Source organism: Oryza glaberrima, chromosome 8, assembly GCF_000147395.1.
Source record: "Oryza glaberrima chromosome 8, OglaRS2, whole genome shotgun sequence".
Classification (NCBI taxonomy): domain Eukaryota; kingdom Viridiplantae; phylum Streptophyta; class Magnoliopsida; order Poales; family Poaceae; genus Oryza; species Oryza glaberrima.
In genome coordinates, this window is record NC_068333.1 from 10,223,802 (window position 1) to 10,234,069 (window position 10,268).

A 10,268-nucleotide genomic window follows, 5' to 3' on the forward strand; every position below is an offset into this window, starting at 1 on the left:
AAAAGTTATATTTATTATTCTATTTTTTATTTTTTATGTATATAAACCAAAACGTGCCTTGCACGTGCACGATAACTAGTTTTATTCTAGAACTAAACATACACATGCTAAATCATCATTCTCAAATCATTTTCATAATATTTCAATACAAATCATTTTATCATTTCTCCAATATCTAACATATATCCCGCAGCAAAGCGCGGGGGCATCATCTAGTTTCAAAAATAAATCATGCCAAAAACAAATTTCAAAAATAGACCGTGGCCTCAGCACCAACCTCGACAGCGCTGAGCTAAAATGTCTCAGCGCCACCTTAGTTGGCCCTTGACGGTCTATTTTTGAAATTAGTTTTTGACACGGTTTATTTTGGCAATAAGTTTTATAGAAGGGTCAATTTGTCAAAATTAATCACTAAACTAATCGATTCGGTACGGCCACGATATAACCACTTTAGAGTTTGGATAGAGAAGGATGAAAACAGCCTGAGACTGTCGGAAAAACACCTAAACCATTTCGACATTCGTATTTTTTTAACCGGAAACACAGTCGAAAATGGTAACCGGAATTGAAAACAATATCGGAAAATTGAAAATGAAACTATTCAATAAAAAACATGGTGATATCATATCAGGAGGTGTTGATAACAAACTTCACAAGATCAATTGTGCAATGACTGATGTACGCGAAGAAAACTAGAAGGTGAAGATGTGCACTATGGTTGAGTGTGTGCATGGTTAAGGAACTCGAGTGGTCAAGGATGGCATTTTACGAACTCTTACGTCATACCCGGACATGGAGGAATACAAAGGATGGATAGAGCTATCACCACATGCCGCCTACCTCACTTTCTGTGGGGCATTCCTGCATCTAACGGTATTTATTTAATCTAAGCACCATGCTTATGTTAACAAATAATACCACTAATTTCCCCGGATTACCATCCAGAGGATGGACAAGTTAGAACTAGTGCAACCCGTTAAGATCATTGGGTCGTTACCATAGTTTAGATAGACTAGCCTAATCAAGTGAAGCATATAAATGAAGTATAATCTATTCATAGAACACATAACTAGCAAAGTAGTTTATGGACTATGAACACAATTAAATAAAGAAGCTACTTTCTTTATTGCAACTATAGTCTTACAAAATGATAAAGTACTAAAGACATATTGGAATCTCCATAAAGGCTATAGGACCGAAGACTACTCTAAGCCTAACTCCACTACTATTAGAGAGAATACAATATGGAATCAAAGAATTGCTCCTTGAAGTGTGTGCTTTGAGAGTATGAAGGCCTCCTCTTTTCATAGCTTCCAATGACAGTTGCTTAAGTCGGTTTTGGTCCGGGAATAAGGCATAACTATCATTGAGAGTGGCTAAGAGAGTGACACATGGAAGCTAGGACCAAGGGGCGCCACCCCTGGTTCGGCCGAACTAGGGAAACCACCATTCTTGACCGACCTTGTCCTGAGGCTGACATGTGGACTCCTTGGTCGGTGCATGGTTGGTTGGCCCCACTTTAAGTCGGTTTGGACTAGACTTGTGGCCCATCAATCCGTGTGCTCTCACATGATTCACCGGAAGTGTATTTCTTCGCATGTCAGTGCATTTTCTCCTTAATTTGTCTCATAACCCTGAATCTATAGTATTTCTCTAATGACAAGTGGAACTACATTATTTAATACTAATATAAGTGTAAGAAATATTATTTCTCTCTTTATTCATTGAGATAGTGTTGATGTAAAAACACGAGGCCTGGGAGATCTGCTTAACTCCAGTGCAGGTCCAAAAGCTTGCCTTTAGGTGTGTGAGCATGCCAGTTGATTTGATCCTGCAATCAACAAGAAACAAAGACAAAGAAACCGCGGTTAAATCCATAAACGATAGCCGATCGGTTAGTTGCCGATGACATATCATTTATCCTTGAGCCGATGTCATATGTGAATCGATCGGCAGTCATGAATAAGTAAGAAAGAACTAAATCTACTCGATCGGCTGTATATATTCACAATACGTAATCCTTATGTCGATATATACTTAACTCAAGTGATTGGGATAGATCGGTCGCCATGCCGAGACAGTATAAATCACCTAGATCGAAATATATACTAACAACAAGATTATATATGTTCATAGCATAGCCGATCAGATAGATCTAGCATGTATCGGCTAATACTCCGATACCACTCTATATTAAGATATTAAGGCAAGTAGAATATACTAAACAAAAGCCTAATATACTTAAATGCAACAAGATCTTAACATAAAGGGTGGATTTAACATGTCAATCAAGCATATAAGATAAAAAGTACTTAAATCAGGTAAGATCGGCTGAAACCCCGATACTACCCTAATCGGCAATCAAAGGCAGGCTAGAGATTGAGATTCTAATCACGACTCATAAGATCAAACTCAACTGATGCAGCTATAAGTATGAAAAGAAGGACAATATCTAGACAATCAAGCCGTTGGATGTCTCATAGAGTGGTGGATATCTTGTATAATCTAAGCCAGCATCGATATTTAACCTAATCGGCTGCCTTCTACTGACAGATGTTAGCCGATTGTAGGTTAGATAGCAATATTGCCGGAGATTATATAAGATATATGATAACTCGACGAATTACATAAACAAGATTAGGGTATCATAGAGATGGAAGCACTAATGCCGAGAACGCAAGCCGCCATAACAAGTTTTACCTTTTGTTGAAGATCGAAACCGATGCAGCTCAACCCGAAAGTAAGAACTCGTCGAAACAAAACGAAAGTAAAAGGGTGGCGATGCGCCGAGATTGTATTGAACGTGTGTTAGTTTGATTACATGGGGCTCGGGGTCTATTTATACCCGAGAATTACAAAATATGTCCATATCGGACATGACTCTTATCTCTAACAAACTCTAAGATACCATAAGTCTTTGCGGCAGACTTTTGCCCAAACATATCTCTAAGGAAATTACATAAAATATCCTAATTAATAGATACAATTGCCTTCTTAGGACTCTATCCATGCGTGGCAACCATCATGAAGCACGTCAACCTAACCTGACAACGTATGCCGCGTCATATTGTCGGATTCGGCTCAATCGGCTAACCCTGTCCGACTCGAACTCTGGCGATCCTAGTCGCAGCCGATTCAGACTTCAGCCGATCCTCACTCTATTTCCGGAACAATCTCTACCTCGAACTCCGTCTCGATTCCTCCTTCACATCCGATCGTTGGGTTACCAAATTTGGTCGTTAACAGATAGTTGATGGCCGAAATCGGTACTTAACGACTGTCAACACTCTACTTAAGCAGAGTGATGAAACCGCAACGATGATTATATATCTTACTTAAATAAAAAAAAGTAAATACCAAAAAAATCATGAATGCTTACTTATAAAAGAAACATCCGTCGAAGTATAAGATCGGAGAGAGTGCCAACATCTCCAGCACTCCTCCGGAACTCCCCTGGAAGAATGCCGACATCTCTGGCACTCCTCCGGAACTCTGATATTTGGGGCACTCATTCCGGAGCTTTCCCTCTCTCTCTCTCCTCCTATATTCTAACTCTACTAGAGAGTAGCCTAAATGTGTAAGTGAGTTGTACTCCACTTGTTATGTTGTTTGAGAGTAAGAGCTTCTCCTCATTTTATAGCCATCCTATGACGATTATAAAGTTAGTAACTCATGGGAATCACTCATAACCGCCTTTTGGGAGTCATCAAGAACCTACACGTGGAAGCTGATGGCGAGGGGAGACAAAGGCGGTTCGGCCAACCTTGGGTTCGGATGACCCCTTTGTCCCACCTTCCGATTACTCCTTTGGTTGGGAAGCTATCTGGTGGGCCATCTACATGTTGTACCTTGGTTGGGCTCAATTGTAATTTGTTTTGATTGATATGTGGGCCCTCCAATCCATGTACTCGCATCCGTTCGTAATTCACCTACATACAAATATTCACAAGACTTATGAAAATGGTTACTAATAACCACTACCTCTAAGTTTGCTACTCCATTTTGTATTCTTTCATTTACTTTTATGCAGGAATTGACGGTCGGATTTGGTACTTAAGGACTGTCAACAGAGCCCCAAGGCCGGTCTAACCGGGGGGCATCAGAGATAGCTAGGCGATCTGAGAGTAGTACATGAGCTTCCAATTCAAACAAGAGTATCAAAAATCATCATTTGCCTCCTGGAACACAATCACAACCGCAGTGGATACCTTCTGGCTTATCGCGCTCTCAAAAGAGGAGGCTACAATGTCTTGGGGCCAAGGATCGAAAGGGCCGAAGATGTGAAGAACCAAACGTGCAACAATTTAGAGCCTCAAGCTCCTAAGAGAGTGTGGAGACCCAAGGCGGTAAAAGATGAGAGAACGGTGATTTCCCAAAGTAGTGATAAATCCAATTCGTTGAGAGAAGAACCATCGGTCATTAGTCATAAGCTTCCTCGATCCACATGATGTTGTTGACATTAATGTGGTGTTTATCTTGCCCTCAAAATCAAGCACTAAGAAAAGCTGATTTTGCTCGGGGGGTAAGACATTAATGTTCTTTTGAAGAAATCGAGAGAGATGAACGGCAACGGGTACAACATCACATCTTTGAGCCAAAATTTGTTGAATGCTAAGACAATGTATGTGTATCATGTTCATCGTTATATTATGCCTATACCATGTTAGAACATTGCTTGCTATCTAGCACATGTGTCTTTGCTTGTTAAATCGATATTGTACATACATGCTGCAAAGGCCAGTTCTTAGTGATAGAATTAACAAGTTGGCATACACTTTGTTTGAGTATGATTTGGCTCTTGATTTTTTTTATATCTATTAAAAGCCAAACTATATATGATTTTATGGATCACCATATTAAATATTGATTTTGTTAATATTGCACTATGAGAGTTTTACTTCTTAATAATTTGTCTTATACAAATGGCCAGTATGTTGATTTCTAATAGTACCTAGAGATGCTATTTTGCTACATTGGCCCTATTAGAGTTTTTTTCATCTATGCTTGAGCCAGTTACATACATTGTAGTTTATTAGAATCCATGGGTGCAAAACATGTCAATCTTTTGGGTGATTCATTATAGATGATGCATCAAGTGGCTGTGAGTTTCGGATGCTTTCATAATGAGAGAATCTATTATATGCCCCTGAGTTTACTACAGTTCAATGGTTTACCATCAACTTTGTCTCTCTCTATAATATGCCACCGACTTTGTCAATTTTTTCAACAATATGCCCTTGGAGTAGCTACTTTTTAAAAAATGCCTAAAATACCCTTCAAGACATAGAGGGTTGACAATTAATTTACCTTCTAGAAGTATCGAAAAAATATTAATTTTTTTTGCATAGTCTCTTTACATATTAAGATTTTTAATTTTCATGTATTATTTTTTTAAAAAAATATAATTTATGTTTCACATGCTAATAGAATACCCTAGCATTTAAGTAAAAAAAATACCTTAGCATTGATTTCTTTTATGTAAATCATCTTTCATATGATACACAAAATTATTTTTTTAATCTAGCTATGTTTTGTGTACGTGATTCATCTTTCATATACCACATAAAAATAATTTTTCAAAGAAAATGAAGAAAATCTTAAAATATGTACACAAACTTTTATGTCGTAATTGAAGGCTACACCAAAACTTTCATATTTTTTGAAGCTTATAATGAGACAATCAATCGATAACCCTTCTATGGCTTGAAGGGCATTTTAGACATTTTTTGAAAAGTATCCATCTCGATGACATATTATAGAAAAATTGACAAAGTCGGTGGCATATTATAGAGGGAGATAAAGTCGATGGCAAATCATTGAACTAGAGTAAACTTAGGGGTATAGAATGGATTTTCTCTTTGATAATTATTTCAAATAGCTACTTCAGAAATCATGTTGACCAATAGTTTGACACAACAAGCATTTGGTTATTAAGATAGGAGAGGCAAATTTTGTACTACAAAGCCAGTGCTTGATTACAAATTGTGTATGATAATTCTAGATCAGATCGGTCTAACCTCAATTACATGGCCGGTCTAACCGATGATTCAATGTCAGTTTGACTGCGGCTTCTTGTCCTGTCTGATTGAGCATAGGAACGGTATGACCGTGAGGATAATGCCCGTCTGACCAAGGATTGCAGCCTGTAGTACATAGCTATTGATGTGTTATGAATTTAAGATTACCAATCGAAGGATTCCACTAGTTTAATATTTCAAAGATCTAAACAAGACGGTTGATTGGAGCATCTAAATACATTTTGTTTAATATAGAATTTCATTGCAAACCATAGAGCTAGTACTTTCAAGATGTTTAGATGCTGGCCAATCCGAAATTGCTATGGATAAAGTGCTATGAGGCATTGTCGAATTTATCAATCAGCTTAGGGGATAAATTATTTAGCCTGTTGATTCTCCTTGTTTGAGTGAGATGATTTATCAGTCAGTGGTTATAAGACGTTAATAGTGATAAAGTGACCGATAAATGTTTGAAGACTTTAGAACAAGCTAAAGAGATAATACGAAGTTATAGCCAAAACCCATAACAACAGAACTGGAGTGGAATCGTCTCGGGATTAAAGACTTGGCATGAAAAGACGATTTTACCATTAGAAGCCTGTAAAGAGCTCGCTGGGTAATCATTTAGTCGGGAATGCCTAATCGAGTTGTGCAAATCATTCTTAGGAGATCTTGCTTTGTTGAAATATTAGAAAGAGAAAGATTTGCTAAGAAGTTGGGAGCCTGTAAGGCCGATACAGATTATCGCCCTAAGACTATGCGTTCTAGACTTTTCGGCACATAAGTTTGTCTAAAAGGCAGTGGACATTTAACACCCAAATTTGACACCTAAATGGAAAATAGGAAAACTCGGGCTAGATTTGGAAGAGTCCTAGCTTACCATGCAAGGCCAGTCTAACCGACGGTCTAGGGCCGGTCAAACCGATGGCTAGTGGCCGGTCAGACTGGCAGAGGCCAAGTCCGAGTTCAATTAAGGCAAATATCGTGTTTCCTTGTTTGGGCCTAAGGTTTGTTGTGTCTTAATTGATCTCTAAGCCTAATAGGATGTGGATAAGGCCCCGCGGAGGCCAGACCAACCCCTTAAGGGCTATGGCCGATTCGATTCCAGCCCATGACCTCAACTCCTACACAATCAATCGAATCGCTCTTTTACCTTTACTTTTCAGCCATTTTTTTCTACTTTAACCTAGATTCGTCCATCTATGTCGATTTGCGGCTGTAAATCGCCTGCCTTTGTTGCGAGAGTGTGATACTCTTTGTAGGTTTGTCCCATAAACCTTTTGATTCGCCCACGAGATGGGTGGTTATCTTCAAATGGATCTAAATCGGTCTAGAAGTTGGTTTGATTTCTAAATTGGCTTCACTAGCCGGTTTTATTTCTTTTCTAAACCCATCTTAATTTAGAGCTTTATAGATTGAGGTGGTTGGCGACTCCGTGTTGGCCGGAAAAGGCGCCAACAAGTTATCCCCGTACAAATCCCACCAATCAGTTAATATAAAAATAAATTAGCTTATGAATGAATTAGAGAATATATATAATATGTACAGATGGAAATATTATTTTTCTCTCGGAAACACATGAGTACTGCGTTTCATTTTATTAAGGGGAAAAAACAAAGTACAAAATATTTACAAAGTATGAGGACCCGAGCCCTTCCACTTCCACTGAGACCCACACACCCAAGACCACACCGGGGAGCGCTAACTGCCTAGGTTAGCTGTCCCACTAAGGAGCTTTTGAAGTGCCAAAGCACCTGCAGAACACCAAAGATTACTCTCGTTTTCTACCACTTGCAAGACAGACGCAACTCTAGGATTGACACCATTGAAAACACAGTCGTTGTGATGCTTCCAAATCTCCCAAGCCACTAAAGTGACCAAAGAATTAATCCCTTATTGTACCTCCTTCGGCCGGTATTTAGTAGCTTGGCTCCACCATCTCAAAAAACGATCCATTGAAGGTTGAGGCGCCTCATCGGGTAACCCCAACCGTAGGAAGAATATTGTCCACACTTGGCGAGACTGACACAAGAAATTATAATGTGTTGGATGGATTCCTCATTTTGATCACAAAGAGGGTAGACCACAGGTGCTGCAGGCCTCACTTCGCCATTCAATCGGCTGTCCAACACCTATTATACGGCCAACCAAATGAAAAACTTGCATCAAAGGGGAGCCCAACACTTCCAGATGGAAATATTAGTTACCTGGAGTTTTCTTGATCTGGTTAAGACTGCCACTTAGTCTCCAAAATGTCCTTTTGCACTCTTAGATCTATCAAGCTACAGGTGAACCTTCACTAACTCAGATTTGTCGGGTGTCATCTTGTCAATACAGGAATACAAACCAAACTTAATATTAGGAGGCATGGTCTCAATGCTTATACTGAAGGCTGGATTCAAAAGATATGCAGCAGTGTGTAAAGGCCTATAGAAAGCTGTGATTCCCATCTTTCATCAATGATTTTCAATATAGGCATGTAGTTTCTCTTCACATTATTGTTAAAATTTTATTTAATTCTTTCTTTGCATGGACCATATGCTCATAAATGTATGGCATGGCAGGCTTTTCATCTGAATCAACTAAGCGCAGAACTTTGACCAAAGGCATATGTTAGACGATTAGGCCAAAATCCATTAGTATCTAGCACGATTTGTCCTACTTTCTTCCCTCTTCAGTTTTTGGAAATCTTCATGAATAGAAGTAAACAAGTAGTCTTTAGTTTACAGCAAGAATGCTAAATACAAAGTGGTTAAAGACTAAAACTATTACCTGCTGCACCACCATTTTTCTGAGCAGAACGTGTTTATTAAAGTACCTTGGTTTTCATGAAGTGACTTCAATATTTAGTAGGCCGCGGCAAATCTTGTGACTACAGGACGAACTAAGTTCTTTTCTCCTGTGAAGTCTCTGAACCACGAAAGAAGGTATAGTGCTAGTGTATATCATCATATAATAAAACTTGATGCCGCTTCGTTTTTCTCGTGTTTTAGAATTTTTTTTTTGGCTATCTCGCTGATTTACCCGTATCCGCATGCTTCCTTCGGCGTCTCAATTTCGCGCTGTAACCATTGTTACGTGGTGCGCCGGTAAAACCAATTTTTCACTGCGTGCCATCTGTCTGTGTGTCGGTTTCCTTATACGGGTATTTTCCAGTTCCATCAGATATTTTTCGGCTCCTCGGAAAGATTATGCGTGTTTTGTTATTTTGTAAAAAAACTCCTCGCATTTGCACAGAATTGCACACACGTCCTCGAACCGATGGTTACCCCGTTGTATTTTATCCAGAAAACCCCTCGTGTTCCATAGAAGTACAACCAGAAGAAGTGAAAATTCTGCTTCTAGGGTAACGCTGTAAACCTAAAAAGATGGGGTTTTTCGGAAAACAACCACATATATCCCACCTCCAAACCATACCCTGCCGCCTCCCACCTCCTCCCCACCGTGTGCTGCCGCCGCACCCCTTGGCGCCATCGCCGTCCCCCGCGCCTGAGCATGCCCGCATGGTTCTTTGTCCGCAGAATTGGGAAAATATGGGATGAATTCTTCAAATTTCTTTATGTCAAATGGAGCACTGTAAGTGTGATGATGTGGCCATGAGAGGCTGTTGTAAGTTATTGACTCATGGGCGATTATTCATGTGGATTTTTGGGTTATGTCAGTTTTCCCCTTGTTGCTTCCTTTGGCCATTTTTCTACAGAGGTTCATTGCCTTTCACATCTTGAGATCTTGACCATGCTTATTTCTTACAATGTAATGTAATGAACAAATGCAAGGATAGTTTTAAGAGTGATGTTTTGGGTATTGACCAGTCCAGATATGTTTGCAAGTTTCCATTAGCGAATGCTTCCACGAGATTTGTTTGTTTGAAGTCTGTTCAATTTATCTAAAGAGCCACTCTATTGCCAAACTTTGAATTATGTGTACAATGTTTGTGAGATCATGGTATTAGTTACACGAAATGTGTTCTTTTGAAGTTTGACGCCACTCAATAACAAACTTAAAATTAGTCATACAGTACAGTTTGCAACTGAAGTACTGACCTATGTAATCTAATTTTTAATGAATGTCACTTGTATAGGTATGCTACGTCTGGGTACTCTTTTAGGCCAATGGAGTAAATCTTTTGTTTAATCCCTATTTGCATGCGGTGCGCGGCGTGTCGCCGCGCGATACAATTCTAGTATAAGTTGAAATACCCTGCTATTATCTAATGGCCAACACAAAGTTCTTCTGTATATATAAGTTGAA